This window comes from Triticum dicoccoides, chromosome 6B (genome assembly GCF_002162155.2).
Source record: "Triticum dicoccoides isolate Atlit2015 ecotype Zavitan chromosome 6B, WEW_v2.0, whole genome shotgun sequence".
NCBI lineage: Eukaryota > Viridiplantae > Streptophyta > Magnoliopsida > Poales > Poaceae > Triticum > Triticum dicoccoides.
Window position 1 is genome coordinate 108,926,617 of NC_041391.1, and position 16,973 is coordinate 108,943,589.

Consider the following 16,973-nt stretch of genomic DNA (forward strand, 5'->3'; position numbering starts at 1 on the left):
ACCATTCAATCTTGTCATGTTGGTTACCATTAATAAATGATCCATATGTTTATGATGCCAGTATGTTATTTTCTCTTTGTTATGTGTACTTTGATGTCATGCCCTTGGTTGCTATGTTTACTTGTTGTAGCTTGTCTCTTTCTTTCTCTCAAGTTGCCATCATATTAACTCTGCTCATGAATTTGCTGCTGTGTTATAAAGTTGCATTTTGCATTGATCATATTGGTTTAATCTTGATGCCTATGAACCTGAACCTTTAATTATTTTTGAAGTATGTTTTCTGTACCTGAAGTACATGTCAAGTTTGTGCTCATATGCTTCCTGTAACATGTTGTTTTGATGTTTGCAAAATGCCTACTTGCTGTTTTGGACAGATTGTGGTTATGTCTTGTTTGGAGTGTATGTGTTGCACTGTTGCTCCGTTTGGAGCATGCTCTATATGAAACTTGCTTAGAATTGCATGTAGTTTCATATTATCATGTTGCATCCTTGTTTTGAGGGTGTTTGCTTGATGTTTGAATGAATTTTGCATCAATGCCATGTTTAACTTGTTTTGCTCATATCTTCTAGGCTGTAGCTCCGAACTAAATGAACTTTATATGTAACTTGACTAGATTTTCATGTAGATCATCATGGTGCATTTTAACTTGCTATTTAACAACTTGAACATAAAGTTTATTCAGATCTGTACCAATTTCGAAATTTACATATGAGGACTTACCGGATTTGTTATATGTTGTTTCCGGCCTCATGTAAACTTGCTTTGATGTGTTGCTCTTGTATGCATCATCTCTTGCCATGAGTAGCTTCATGTAGCCTTTGTCATGCATCATGCTTGGTTGAGCATCTTGTCATGTTTATGTGTTGTGTGTTTACCATGTGGTTTGCTCCTTTCCGGTTGTGCTTCTTCTCGATAGTTCCTGTTTCGTTGCGACCGTGAGGATTCATTTGACTACGCTTGGTCCGTCTTCGTACGTTCGTCTTCTTCATGGAATCGTTGTTCTTCCTTGCAGGATTTCAGGCAAGATGACTGCTACCCTGAATCTCACTACTATCATTGCTATGCTAGTTGCTTCGTTCTATCGCTATGATGAGCTACCTATCACTTGCTCTTCAAGCCTCCCAAATTGCCATGTCAGCCTCTAACCTTTTCACCCTTCCTAGCAAACTGTTGCTTGGCTATGTTACCGCTTTGCTCAGCCCCTCTTATAGCGTTGTTAGTTGCAGGTGAAGTCGAAGATTACTCCATGATGGACAGGAATATGTTGGGATATCACAATATCTCTTATTTAATTAATGCATCTATATACTTGTTAAAGGGTGGAGGCTCGGTCTTATGCCTGGTGTTTTGTTCCACTCTTGCCGCCTTAGTTTCCGTCAAACCGGTGTTATGTTCCTTGATTTTGCGTTCCTTACGCGGCCAGGTGTATGGGACCCCCTTGACAGTTCGCTTTGAATAAAACTCCTCCAGCAAGGCCCAACCTTGGTTTTAACATTTGCCACCTAAGCATTTTTCCCTTGAGTTTCCGGAGCCCGAGGGTCATCTTATTTTACCCGTCGGGCCAGTGCTCCTCTAAGTGTTGGTCCAAACTAGAGCACCATGCGGGACCGTCCCTTGGCAACTTGGGTTATGTTGGTACTAGTACGCTTAGCTTATCTGGTGTGCCATGAGAACGAGATATGTGCAGCTCATATCGGGATTGTTGGCACATTCGGGTGGTCTTGCTGGTCTTGTTTTACCATGGTCGAAATGTCTTGTAACTGGGATTCCGAGACTGATCGGGTCTTCCCGGGAGAAGGAATATCCTTCGTTGGTCGTGAGAGGTTATAATGGGCTAAGTTGGGACACCCCTACAGGGTTTAAACTTTCGAAAGCCGTGCCCGCGGTTATGTGGCAGATGGGAATTTGTTAATGTCCGGTTGTAGAGAACTTGACACCAGATTTGAATTAAAATACCCAACCGTGTATGTAACTGTGATGGTCTCTTTTTCGAGTGGGTCGAGAAGTGAACATGGTTTGTGTTATGTTTGAACGCAAGTAGTTTTAGGATCACCCCTTGATCTCTTGTAGCTTCTCGATGTTGCGTTGCTTCTCTTCTCGCTCTTATTTGCGTATGTTAGCCACCATATATGCTTAGTCACTGCTGCAACCTCACCACTTATCCTTTCCATACCCATTATGCTTTGCTAGTCTTGATACCCATGGTAATGGGATTGCTGAGTCCTCGTGGCTCACAGATTACTACAACAAAAGTTGCAGGTGCAGGTTATGAGATGATCTTGACGCGAGAGCGATGTTTGCTTGTGTGGAGTTCTTCTTCTGCTTCTTGTTCAATCAGGGGATAGGTTCCAGGTCGACAGCCTGGGCTAGCAGGGTGGATGTCGTTTGAGTTTCTGTTTGTGCTTCATCCGTAGTCGGATGTTGATCTTATGTATGATTATGTTGTATTTGAGTGGTATTGTATGCCTCTTGCATGTATCCCCAACTATTATGTAATGGTTCGATGTAATGATATCCACCTTGCAAAAGCGTCTCCAATATACGCTTCTATCCTTGGTGGGACCTTCGAGTTCCTTTAGGATAGGGCCGCATATTGGGCGTGACAAGTTGGTATCAGAGCCTCGACCGACCCTATGAGCCCCCCTTGTTTGATCGTGTAGTTTGGCTGTTGTCGAGTCTAGAAGAAAATTGTTTTTGGAGTCTAGTTATATCGGAGAGTAGGAATTTTTTTTACTCCTCAGCCCCTTCGTCGCTCTGGTGTGGAATCTTGATGTAGGTGTTTTGAATTACTTCTCTTCCCCTTCAAAATTTTATTTAGGATTACGCGGTTAGTTTTTCGTTCGTTGGTTCTCAGCTCTTTTCATCTGGTGCATTTCTCGTCAAGGTGATTCGACCCTCTCCGTTTCTGCAAGTTCAATCCCCAGTTGTTTTCTTTTCCCACCCGCGCACTGAGGGAGTCCTGGATTAGGGGGTATCCAGAAAACCGGACTATGCACTTTGTCCAGACTATTGGAGCGTGAAGATACAAGACTCAAGACTCCGTCCCGTGTCCGGATGGGACTCTCCTTTGCGTGGAAGACAAGCTTGGCGATCCGGATAATAGTTTTCCTTCTTTGTAACCGACTCTGTGTAAACCCTAGCCCCCTCCGGTGTCTATATAAACCGGAGGGTTTTAGTCCTTAGAGACACAATCATAATCATCATAGGCTAGCTTCTAGGGTTTAGCCTCTATGATCTCGTGGTAGATCAACTCTTGTAATACTCATATCATCAAGATCAATCAAGCAGGAAGTAGGGTTTTACCTCCATCGAGAGGGCCCAAACCTGGGTAAAACATTGTGTCCCTTGCCTCCAGTTAGCATCATCGTTCGACGCACAAGTCGGGACCCCCTACCCAAGATTCGCCAGTTTTGACACCGACATTGGTGCTTTCATTGAGAGTTCCTCTATGCCATTGCTGCAAGGCTCGATGGCCCATCTCATTGTCAAGGACAACATCACCTCTGGGGGAGCGCTGGCGGTAGGCCAAACTCTCCGACTAGGCGGCTTCGTCATGGCCGCCCGATCGGCTTCCGCGTCGACGATGACCTCTCAGGTCATCAAAAATAGCCTCCACATCAATTGGGAACTCGCCGAACAGATGAATCCAATAGATCTCTCCTCCCTCAATGAGCTCTTGGATCGCATCACCGCTTTGGGAGTTGCTCCAGACTATTATCTGATCTGGCTTAAACCCGACCAGAGGGATATTAAAACCCCATAGGTCACCCACGAGATAGCGGTAGTGGAAGAGCCACACATGGATCATCCCTCTACTTTGAGGACGAATTATGACCGGATCACCGAGCTCTCTGAGCCGGATACCCGCTCGCGGGAGAACATGACCCAGACCCCGGACTTAGAATCGGGCATCAGGACGGAAAAATCAGGCAGCGCCCTGGATCCCGAGCTGTCAAGCCCGGAAGCTCCTCTGCCCCGGGCGTTAGATCGGATCAGAATCCAGATTCAGCTACACCCACCAACCCAGACTTAAACCATCTCTCTTATATCAGACAAGGGCCCTGATAACCCACAAGTGTAGGGGATAACAACAGCTTTCGAGGGTAAAGTATTCAACCCAAATTTATTGATTCGACACAAGGGGAGCCAAAGAATATTCTTGAGTATTAGCAGTTGAGTTGTCAATTCAACCACACCTGGATAACTTAGTATCTGCAGAAAAGTATTTAGTAGCAAAAGTGGTATGATAATAAAGGTAACGGTAACAAAAGTAAAGATAAATGTTTTTGGGTTTTTGTAGTAGTTGTAACATCAGAAAAGTAAATAAGCGAAGAACAATATGTGAAAAGCTCGTAGGCAATGGATCAGTGATGGATAATTATGCCGGATGCGATTCCTCATGTAATAGCTATAACATAGGGTGACACAAAACTAGCTCTAATTCATCAATGTAATGTAGGCATGTATTCCGTAAATAGTCATACGTGCTTATGGAAAAGAATTTGTATGACATCTTTTGTCCTACCCTCCCGTGGAAGCGGAGTCCTAACGGAAACTAAGGGATATTAAGGTCTCCTTTTAATAGAGAACCTAAACAAAGCATTAGCACATAGTGAATACATGAACTCCTCAAACTACGGTCATCACCGAGAAGTATCCCAATTATTGTCACTTCGGGGTTGTCGGATCATAAAACATAATAGGTGACTATAGACTTGCAAGATAGGATCAAGAACACACATATATTCATGAGAACATAGTAGATTCAGATCTGAAATCATGGCACTTGGGCCCTAGTGACAAGCATTAAGCATAACAAAGTCATAGCAACATCAATCTCAGAACATAGTGGATACTAGGGATCAAACCCTAACAAAACTAACTTGATTACATGGTAAATCTCATCCAACCCATCACCGTCCAGCAAGCCTACGATGGAATTATGCACGCTCGGCAGCGAGCATGATGAAATTGGTGATGGAGGATGGTTGATGATGGCGACGGCGACGAATCCCCCTCTCCGGAGCCCCGAACGGACTCCAGATCAGCCCTCCCGACAGAGATTAGGGCTTGGCGGTGGCTCCGTGTCGTAAAACGCGATGAAACTTTCTCTCTAATTTTTTTCTCCCCGAACGTGAATATATGGAGTTGGATTTGAGGTCGGTGGAGGTGCAGGGGGCCCACAAGATAGGAGGGTGCGCCCTAGGGGGGGGGAGCCCCCTGTCTCGTGGACAGCCTGTGGGCCTCCTGGTATTTATTCTTTCGCGAATTTTTTTATTAATTCCAAAAAGTGCCTCCGTGGATTTCCAGGACATTCCGAGAACTTTTCTTTTCTACACATAAAACAACATCATGGCAGTTCTGCTGAAAACAGCGTTAGTCCGGGTTAGTTTCATTCAAATCATGCAAGTTAGAGTCCAAAACAAGGGAAAAAGTGTTTGGAAAAGTAGATACGTTGGGGACGTATCAACTCCCCCAAGCTTAAACCTTTGCTTGTCCTCAAGCAATTCAGTTGATAAACTGAAAGTGATAAAGAAAAACTTTTACAAACTCTATTTTCTCTTGTTGTTGTAACATGAAAAGCCAGCATTCAAGTTTCATCAAATATTATGAACTAACCATACTCAAAATAACACTTAGGTCTCACAATTACTCATATCAATAGCATAATCAGCTAGCGAGCCATAATAATAAAACTCGGATGACAACACTTTCTCAAAACAATCATAACATGATATAACAAAATGGTATCTCACTAGCCCTTTCTGAGACCGCAAAACATAAATGCAGAGCACCTTTAAAGATCAAGGACTGACTAAACATTGTAATTCATGGTAAAAGAGATCCAGTCAAGTCATACCCAATATAAACCAATAATAATGAATGCAAATGACAGTGTGCTCTCCAGCGGGTGCTTTTTAATAAGAAGGGTGATGACTCAACATAAAAGTAAATAGATAGGCCCTTCACAGAGGGAAGCAGGGATTTGTAGAGGTGCCAGAGCTCGATTTTAAAATAGAGATTGAATAACATTTTGAGTGGCATACTTTTGCTGTCAACGCAACAACTATGAGATGGTTGTATCTTCCATACTACATGCATTATAGGTAGTTCCCAAACAGAATGGTAAAGGTTTATACTCCCCCAACCACCAACAAGGATCAATCCGTGGCTTGCTCGAAACAACGAGTGCCTCCAACTAACAACATCCCCGGGGGAGTTTTGTTTAATTATTTTGACTTGCTTTCACCTTTTTGGATCATGGGACTGGGCATCCCGGTTACCGGCCCTTTCTCGTGAATGAGGAGCGGAGTCCACTCCTCTTGAGAATAACCCACCTAGCATGGAAGATATAGGCAGCCCTAGTTGTAACATGAGCTGCTCGAGCATACAAAACAGAATTTCATTAGAAGGTTTGGAGTTTGGCACATACAAATTTACTTGGAACGGCAAGTAAATACCGCATATAGGTAGGTATAGTGGACTCATATTTAACAACTTTGGGGTTTATGGAGTTTGGATGCACAAGCAGTATTCCCGCTTAGTACAGGTGAAGGCTAGCAAAAGACTGGGAAGCGACCAATTGAGAGAGCAACAACAGTCGTAAACATGCATTAAAATTAATTTACACCGAATACAAGCATGAGTAGGATATAATCCACCATGAACATAAATATCATGAAGGCTATGTTGATTTGATTCAACTACATGCGTGAACATGTGCCAAGTCGAGTCACTCAATTCATTTAAAGGAGGATACCATCCCATCATATCACATCATAATCATTCTAATAGCATGTTGGCACGCAAGGTAAACCATTATAACTCATAGCTAATCAAGTATGGCACAAGCAACTATAATCTCTAAATGTCATTGCAAATATGTTTACTTCATAATAGGCCGACTCAAAAACGATGAACTCATCATATTTACCAAAACAAGAGAGGTCGAGTTCATACCAGCTTTTCTCATCCCAATAAGTCCATCATAGATCGTCATTATTGCCTTTCGCTCACACGACCGAACGATGTGTATAATAATAAGAGTGCACGTGCTTTGGACTAAGCTGGAATCTGCAAGCATTCAACTCAAGAGAGAAGACAAGTAATATGGTCTCTAGATTAAATAAACAATCATGCATATGAGAGCCACTAAGCATTTTCATTATAGTCTTCTCGATCCCCAAAAGAAAGAAAATAAAACTATTTACACGGGAAAGCTCCCAACAAGTAAAAAGAAGAACTAGAAATCTTTTCGGGTTTTCATTTTAATTTCTACTACAAGCATGAAAATTAAACTAACTATTTTTTTTTGTTTTTTCTTAAAGTTTATCAAACACACAAGAAGAAAACTAGAAAAAGAAATTTAAACTAACCTGGATAATACAATGAAAGAGTATGAGCAGCGACAACTAGTGTGTGAATATGAATGTAAAGTCGGTGAGAAATACGTACTCCCCCAAGCTTAGGCTTTTGGCCTAAGTTGGTCTAGTACCAAGGACCGCCTGGCTGATATCCATAAGTGAAACCGGGGTTGTACTGAGATGCAGAGGCAACCGCCTCCTGAGCGGCAGTGTGTTGGCGAGCTGCCTCCATTCCCCTCTCGTATTCAGCTGCTTCCTCCTTGGTGACAACATATCTTACTTTTGCCTGATAATCAAAAAGGTAGGGAGCAGGAAGAGTAACAGGGACGACGTTGCGTCTATTATAGATTAGTCGATAATGGAGGAATTGTTCATTCCTCTCAAGAAAATGATGACTGAACATAGCTTGTTTATCCAAATAAACAGGAGGTAAAATCATATCCCCCTCTCGTGGGGCTATATTAAGATAATTTGCCACACAGGTTGCATAAATTCCTCCAAATAAATCTCCCTTTCTACTATTATTCTGTAACCTACGTGCAACTATTGTCCCCAAGTTATAACCTTTATAACCCGACACAACACTCTTGAGGACACAAAGATCAGGGAAACACATGTGACATGCTTCATCCTTACCGTTAATGCATCTACCAATAAAGAGAGCAAAATAATGTATAGCAGGAAAATGAATGCTCCCTATGGTAGCTTGTGCTATGTCCCTAGATTCTCCCATAGTAATACTAGCAAGAAAATCTCGAAATTCAGATTTGCGAGGATCATTAATATTACCTCACTGCGGGAGTTTGCAAGCTGTTGTGAAATCCTCTAAATCCATGGTATAAGATGTATCATAAATATCAAACATAACACTAGGAGAATTACGCGTACAGATATATTGGAACCTCCGCACAAAGGGGTCAGTCAATTGATAGTATTGAGGACACTTATCTTGTAAGAAGTCCTCCAGCTCGGCATTACGCACATACGCGTAAAATTCCTCATTAAAGCCTGCTTCGACCATAAAATCATCGGATGGCCACTCACAAGCCCATACATTTGCGTCCATCGGCAGTTCAACATCTTGCTCACGTATAGCAATCCTTGGCCCTTTCTTTGCCAAGGAATCACCTTGGTACATTCTTCTAAGCATAATTCTTTTTCTGAAAAATTCTGAAATTTTAGTAACTTCAAAATAAAAGTGAATAAAACTAAACAAGATTGATAGCGACTACTCCTACAAGTGCCTAGAGCCTATATCATGCCTTAGAATTGCTTGGGACCTCATAAATTTAACATGCAAGCTCAAGAACAGGGTCACCTATGCAGCAAAAATTTGCAATGAATAAAGCACTAGAACAAAAACTAATTGGACCAATGGAGGAGTCACATACCAAGCAACAATCTCCCAAAGCAGTTTTGTAAATGGGGCTTTGAGCAAGGAGATCGAAAATCGCAGCAAAATGAGCTAAAACTCGTGCTGGAGCTGGATGAGGATTTTTTTGGGTAGAAGATGAAGTGTGTGGGTGCTGGCATAAGTGGAGGGGGGCCACCAGGGGCCCGCGAGACAAGGGGGCGCTCCCTATAGGGGGGGGATGCCCTCCACTCTCGTGGCCCGGTGCTTGCCCCTCCTGCAGTGTTTTTAGTGCCTAAAATCCTCAAATATTCTAGAAAAAATCATACTAAATTTGCAGGGCTTTTGGAGCACTTTTATTTTCGGACTATTTTTTAATGCATGGATAATTCAAAAAACAGACAGATAATACTAATTTTGCTTTATTTAATCTAAATAACAGGGAGTAAAAAGAGGGTACAGAAGGTTGTGCCTTCTAGTTTCATCCATCTCATGATCATCAAAACGAATCCACTAACAAGGTTGATCAAGTCTTGTTAACAAACTCATTCCAAATAACACGGAACCAGAGAAATTTTGAATAACACTAAGTTACCTCAGCGGGGATATGAAAATCCCCAATAATAAGAATATCATACTTTTTCTTGACAGTAGGAAGAGGAAATTCAAAACCTCCAAAAATGATAGTTGGAACTTTTTCAATAGAATTGATGCTATGAACTTGAGATTGTTTCCTTGGAAAGTGTACCATATGCTCATTACCATTAACATGAAAAGTGACATTGCCTTTGTTGCAATCAATAACAGCCCCTGCAGTATTAAGAAAAGGCCTACCAAGGATAATAGACATACTATCGTCCTCGGGAATATCAAGAATAACAAAGTCTGTTAAGATAGTGACATTTGCCACCATAACAGGCACATCCTCACAAATACCAATAGGTATAGCAGTTCATTTATCAATCATTTGCAAAGATATTTCAGTAGGTGTCAACTTATTCAATTGAAGTCTACGATATAGACAGAGAGGCATAACACTAACACCGGCTCCAAGATCACATAAAGCAGTTCTAACATAATTTCTTTTAATGGAGCATGGTATAGTTGGAACACCCGGATCTACAAGTTTCTTTGGTATTCCACCCTTAAAAGTGTAATTAGCGAGCATGGTGGAAATTTCAGCTTCCGGTATCTTTCTTTTATTTGTAATGATATCCTTCATATACTTAGCATAAGGATTTACTTTAAGCATATCAGTTAAGCACATACGTAAGAAAATAGGTCTAATCATTTCAGCAAAGCGCTCAAAATCCTCATCATCCTTTGACTTGGATGGTTTAGGAGGAAAGGGCATGGGTTTCTGAACCCATGGTTCTCTTTCTTTACCGTGCTTCCTAGCAACAAAATCTCTCTTATCATAATGTTGATTCTTTGATTGTGGGTTATCAAGATCAACAACAGGTTCAATTTCTACATCATTGTTTTTGCTAGGTTGAGCATCAACATGAACATTATCATTCACATTATCACTAGGTTCATGTTCATCAACTGATTGAGTTTCAGCATCAGAAATAGAAATATCATTGAGATTCTCAAGTGTGTCTACAGTAGGTTCACTAGAAGCATGCAAAGTTCTATCGTTTTTCTTTTTCTTCTTCTTAGAAGAACTAGGTGCCTCTAAATTATTTCTCTGAGAATCTTGCTAGATTCTCTTAGGGTGGCCTTCGGGATACAAAGGTTCCTGAGTCATTCTACCAGTTCTAGTAGCCACTCTAACAGCAAAGTCATTTTTATTATTTAATTCATCAAGCAAATCATTTTGAGCTTTAAGTACTTGCTCATCTTGAGTAGCAACCATAGAAGCATACTTGCTAACGAGGTGAAGTTCATTTTTAACTCTAGCCAGATTATCGCTTACACGTCCTATCTCGAAAGCATTATTCTTTAACTCTCTACCAACATAAGCATTAAAACTTTCTTGTCTAGCTATAAAGTCATCAAATTCATCTAAGCATGGGCTATGGAATTTAGTAGAGGGTATTTCAACTTTATCATATCTATAGAGAGAATTTACATTTACTACCTGTGTCGGGTTATCAAGACAATGTGGTTCTTCAGGCGGTATATTAAGACCATGTATTTCTTCAATAGGAGGTAAATTCTTAACATCTTCAGCTTTAATACCTTTTTCTTTCATTGATTTCTTTGCCTCTTGCATATCTTCAGGACTGAGAAATAAAACACCTTTCTTCTTCGGAGTGGTTTTAGGAATAGGCTCAGGAGTTGGCTCAATTGGTTCAGGATTTACTTCAGGAACTGACTCGGGAAGAGTCCAATTATTTTCATTAGTCAACATATTATTTAACAATATTTCAGCTTCGTCGACTGTTCTTTCCCTTAAAACACAACCAGCACAACTATCCAAGTAGTCCTTGAAAGCATCGGTTAGTCCATTATAAAATATATCAATTATTTCATTTTTCTTAATAGGATGATCGGGAAAAGCATTAAGTAAACGGAGAAGCCTCCCCCAAGCTTGTGGGAGACTCTCTTCTTTGATTTGCACAAAATTATATATTTCCCGCAAGGCAGCTTGTTTCTGATGAGCAGGGAAATATTTAGCAGAGAAGTAATAAATCATATCCTGGGGACTACGCACACAACCAGGAGCAAGAGAATTATACCAAGTCTTAGCATCACCCTTTAATGAGAATGGAAATATCTTAAGGATATATAAATAGCGAGACTTCTCATCATTAGTAAACAGGGTGGCTATATCATTCAACTTGGTAAGATGTGCCACAAGAGTTTCAGATTCAAGGCCATTAAAAGGATCAGATTCACCTAAATTAATAATCTCAGGATCAATAGAGAATTCATAATCCTTATCAGTAACACAGATAGGTGAAGTAGCAAAAGCAGGATCAGGTTTCATTCTAGCATTAAGAGACTGCTGCTTCCATTTAGCTAATAATTTCTTAAGATCATATCTATCATTGCAAGCAAAAATTTCCCTAGCAGCTTCTTCATTCATAACATAACCCTTAGGAACAACAGGTAATACATAATAATTGGGGGAACCTTCATCATCACTATCATCAATAATAGGTTCTTTAGTAATTTCATTCCCCCTAACTCTAGCTAGTTGTTCATCAAGAAATTCACCTAATGGTAAAGTAGTATCACGCACAGAAGTAGTTTCATCATGCATAGCAGAAGTGGCATCATCAATAACATGCGACATATCAGAATTCATAGCAGTAGTAGGTTTAGGTGTCGCAAGCCTACTAATAACGGAAGGAGAATCTAGTGCACAGCCAGATGGCAGTTCCTTGCCTCCCCTCGTAGTTGAGGGCAAAATCTTGGTTTTAGCGTCTTTGAAGTTCTTCGTAGTGATCAACAAATATAAATCCCAAGTGACTAAGAGAATAGAGCTATGCTCCCCGGCAACGGCGCCAGAAATTAGTCTTGATAACCCACAAGTGTAGGGGATCGCAACAGCTTTCGAGGGTAAAGTATTCAACCCAAATTTATTGATTTGACACAAGGGGAGCCAAAGAATATTCTTGAATATTAGAAGTTGAGTTGTCAATTCAACCACACCTGGATAACTTAGTATCTGCAGCAAAGTGTTTAGTAGCAAAAGTGGTATGATAATAATAGTAACGGTAGCAAAAGTAAAGATAAATGTTTTTGGGTTTTTGTAGTAGTTGTAACAGTAGCACCGGAAAAGTAAATAAGCGAAGAACAATATATGAAAAGCTCGTAGGCAATGGATCAGTGATGGATAATTATGCCGGATGCGATTCCTCATGTAATAGCTATAACATTGGGTGGCACATAACTAGCTCCAATTCATCAATGTAATGTAGGCATGTATTCCGTAAATAGTCATACGTGCTTATGGAAAAGAACCTGCATGACATATTTTGTCCTACCCTCCCGTGGCAGCGGGGTCTTAGCGGAAACTAAGGGATATTAAGGCATCCTTTTAGTAGAGAACTAGAAATAAGCATTAGCACATAGTGAATACATGAACTCCTCAAACTACGGTCATCACCGAGAAGTATCCCGATTATTGTCACTTCAGGGTTGTCGGATCATAACACATAATAGGTGACTATAGACTTGCAAGATAGGATCAAGAACACACATATATTCATGAAAACATAATAGGTTCAGATTTGAAATCATGGCACTCGGGCCCTAGTGACAAGCATTAAGTATAGCAAAGTCATAGCAACATCAACCTCAGAACATAGTGGATACTAGGGATCAAACCCTAACAAAACTAACTTGATTACATGGTAAATCTCATCCAACCCATCACCGTCCAACAAGCATACGATGGAATTACTCACGCACGGCGGTGAGCATCATGAAATTGGTGATGGAGGATGGTTGATGATGACGACGGCGACGAATCCCCCTCTCCGGAGCCCCAAACGGACTCCAGCTCAGCCCTCCCGAGAGAGATTAGGGCTTGGCGGCGGCTCCGTGTCATAAAATGCAATGAAACTTTCCCTTCGATTTTTTTCTCCCCGAACGTGAATATATGGAGTTGGAGTTGACATCGGTGGAGGTCCAGGGGACCCACTGTTGGGGAACGTAGTAATTTCAAAAAAATTCCTACGCACACGCAAGATCATGGTGATGCATAGCAACGAGAGGGGAGAGTGTTGTCCACGTACCCTCGTAGACCGTTAGCGGAAGCGTTATGACAACGCGGTTGATGTAGTCGTACGTCTTCACGATCCGACCGATCCAAGTACCGAACGTACGGCACCTCCGATTTCAGCACACGTTCAGCTCAATGACGATCCCCGGACTCTGATCCAGCAAAGTGTCGGGGATGAGTTCCGTCAGCACGATGGCGTGGTGATGATGATGATGTTCTACCGGCGCAGGGCTTCGCCTAAACTCCGCGACGATATGACCGAGGTGGAATATGGTGGAGGGGGCACCGCACACGGCTAAGGAACAATCTTGAAGATCAACTTGTGTGTCATGGGGTGCCCCCCTGCCCCCGTATATAAAGGAGCAAGGGGGAGGGGGCGGCCGGCCAAGGGAGGGCGCGCCAGGGAGGAGTCCTACTCCCACCGGGAGTAGGACTCCCTCCTTTCCTAATCCAACTAGGAGAGGGGAAGGAAGGGAAGGAGAAGGAGAAGGAAAGAGAGGGAGGAAAAGGAGGAAAGGGGGGCCGGCCCCCTAGTCCAATTCGGTTTGGGCTAGGGGGGCCGCGCGCCCTGCCTCCTCTCTTCCACCACTTGGCCCATGATGCCCATTGCTTCTTCCTCGTATTCCCGTAACTCCCCGGTACCCCCGAAAATATCCGAATCACTCGGAACCCTTCCGATGTCCGAATATAGTCGTCCAATATATCGATCTTTACGTCTCGACCATTTCGAGACTCCTCGTCATGTCCCCGATCTCATCCGGGACTCCGAACTCCTTCGGTACATCAAAACTTATAAACTCATAATAAAACTCTCATCGTAACGTTAAGCGTGCGGACCCTACGGGTTCGAGAACTATGTAGACATGACCTAGAACTATTCTCGGTCAATAACCAATAGCGGAACCTGGATGCTCATATTGGCTCCTACATATTCTACGAAGATGTTTATCGGTCAAATCACATAACAACATACGTTGTTCCCTTTGTGATCGGTATGTTATTTGCCCGAGATTCGATTGTCGGTATCCAATACCTAGTTCAATCTCGTTACCGGCAAGTCTCTTTACTCGTTACGTAATGCATCATTCCATAACTAACTCTTTAGCTACATTGCTTGCAAGGCTTATAGTGATGTGCATTACCGAGAGGGCCCAGAGATACCTCTCCGACAATTGGAGTGACAAATCCTAATCTCGAAATACGCCAACCCAACATGTGCCTTCGGAGACACCTGTAGAGCTCCTTTATAATCACCCAGTTACGTTGTGACGTTTGGTAGCACACAAAGTGTTCCTCCGGTAAACGGGAGTTGCATAATCTCATAGTCATAGGAACATGTATAAGTCATGTAGAAAGCAATAGCAACATACTAAACGATCAAGTGCTAAGCTAACGGAATGGGTCAAGTCAATCACATCATTCTCCTAATGATGTGATCCCGTTAATCAAATGACAACTCATGTCTATGGTTAGGAAACACTACCATCTTTGATCAACAAACTAGTCAAGTAGAGGCATACTATTGACACTATGTTTGTCTATGTATTCACACGTGTATTATGTTTCTGGTTAATACAATTCTAGCATGAATAATAAACATTTATCATGAAATAAGGAAATAAATAATAACTTTATTATTGCCTCTAGGGCATATTTCCTTCAGTCTCCCACTTGCACTAGAGTCAATAATCTAGTTCACATCGCCATGTGATTTAACACCAATATTCACATCTGTATGTGATTAATACCCATAGTTCACATTGTCATGTGATCAACACCCAAAGGGTTTACTAGAGTCAATAATCTAGTTCACATCGCTATGTGATTAACACCCGAAGAGTACTAAGGTACGATCATGTTTTGCTTGTGTGAGAAGTTTAGTCAACGGGTCTGTTATATTCAGAGCCGTATGTATTTTGCAAATATTCTATGTCCACAATGCTCTACACGGAGATACTCTAGCTAATTTCTCCCACTTTCAATATGTATCCAGATTGAGACTTAGAGTCATCTGGATTGGTGTAAAAGCTTGCATCGTTGTAAGTTTTTTACGACGGGCTCTTTTATCCCCTCCATAATCGAGAAACATCTCCTTAGTCCTCACTAAGGATATTCTTGACCGCTGTCCAGTGATCTACTCTTAGATCAAAATTGTATTCCTTTGTCAAATTCAGAGCAAGGTATACAATAGGTCTGGTTCACAGCATAACATACTTTATAGAACCTATGACTGAGGCATAGGGAATGACTTTTCATTCTCTTTCTATTTTCTGCCATGGTCGGGTCTTGAGTCTTACTCAACTTCACACCTTTGCATCACAGGCAAGAACTCCTTCTTTGACTGTTCCATTTTGAACTATTTCAAAAATTTATCAAGGTATGTACTCATTGAAAAAATCTTATCAAGCGTCTTGATCTATCTATATAGATCTTGATGCTCAATGTGTAAGCAGCTTCACCGAGGTCTTGCTTTGAAAAACTCTTATTCAAGTATCCTTTCATGCTATCCAGAATTTCTATATCATTTCCAATCAACAATATGTCATCCACATATAATATTAGAAATGCTACAGAGCTCCCAATCACTTTCTTGTAAATACAGGCTTCTCAAAAAGTCAGTATAAAACCATATGCTTTGATCAACTCATCAAAGCGTATATTCCAACTCCGAGAGGCTTGTGCCAGTTCATAAATGGATCGCTGGGGCTTGCACACTTTGTTAGCACCTTTAGGATTGACAAAACCTTCTGGTTGCATCATATACAACTCTTCTTTAATAAATTCATTAAGGAATGCAGTTTTGGCATCCTTTTGCCACATTTCATAAAATGTGGCAATTGCGAACATGATTCGGACAGACTTAAGCATCGATACGAGTGAGAAAATCTCATTGTATTCAACATCTTGAACTTGTCGAAAAACCTTTCACAACAAGTCGAGCTTTGTAGATAGTAACACTACTATCAGTGTCCGTCTTCCTCTTGAAGATCCATTTATTTTCTATGGCTTGCCGATCATCGGGTAAGTCAATCAAAGTCAACACTTTGTTTTCATACATGGATCCCATCTCAGATTTCATGGCCTCCAGCCATTTCGCCGAATCTGGGCTCATCATCGCTTCCTCATAGTTCGTAGGTTTATCATGGTCTAGTAACATGACTTCCAGAACAGGATTACCGTACCACTCTGGTGCGGACCGTACTTTGGAAGACCTACGAGGTTCTGTAGTAACTTGATCTGAAGTTTCATGATCATCATCATTAGCTTCCTCACTAATTGGTGTAGGAATCACTGGAACTGATTTTAGTGATGAACTATTTTCCAATTCAGGAGAAGGTACAGTTACCTCATCAAGTTCTACTTTCCTCCCACTCACTTCTTTCGAGAGAAACTCCTTCTCTAGAAAGGATCCATTTTTAGCAACGAATATCTTGCCTTCGGATCTGTGATAGAAGGTGTACCCAACAGTTTCCTTTGGGTATTCTATGAAGACGCACTTCTCCGATTTGGGTTTGAGCTTATCAGGATGAAACTTTTTCACATAAGCTTTGCAGCCCCAAACTTTAAGAAACGACAACT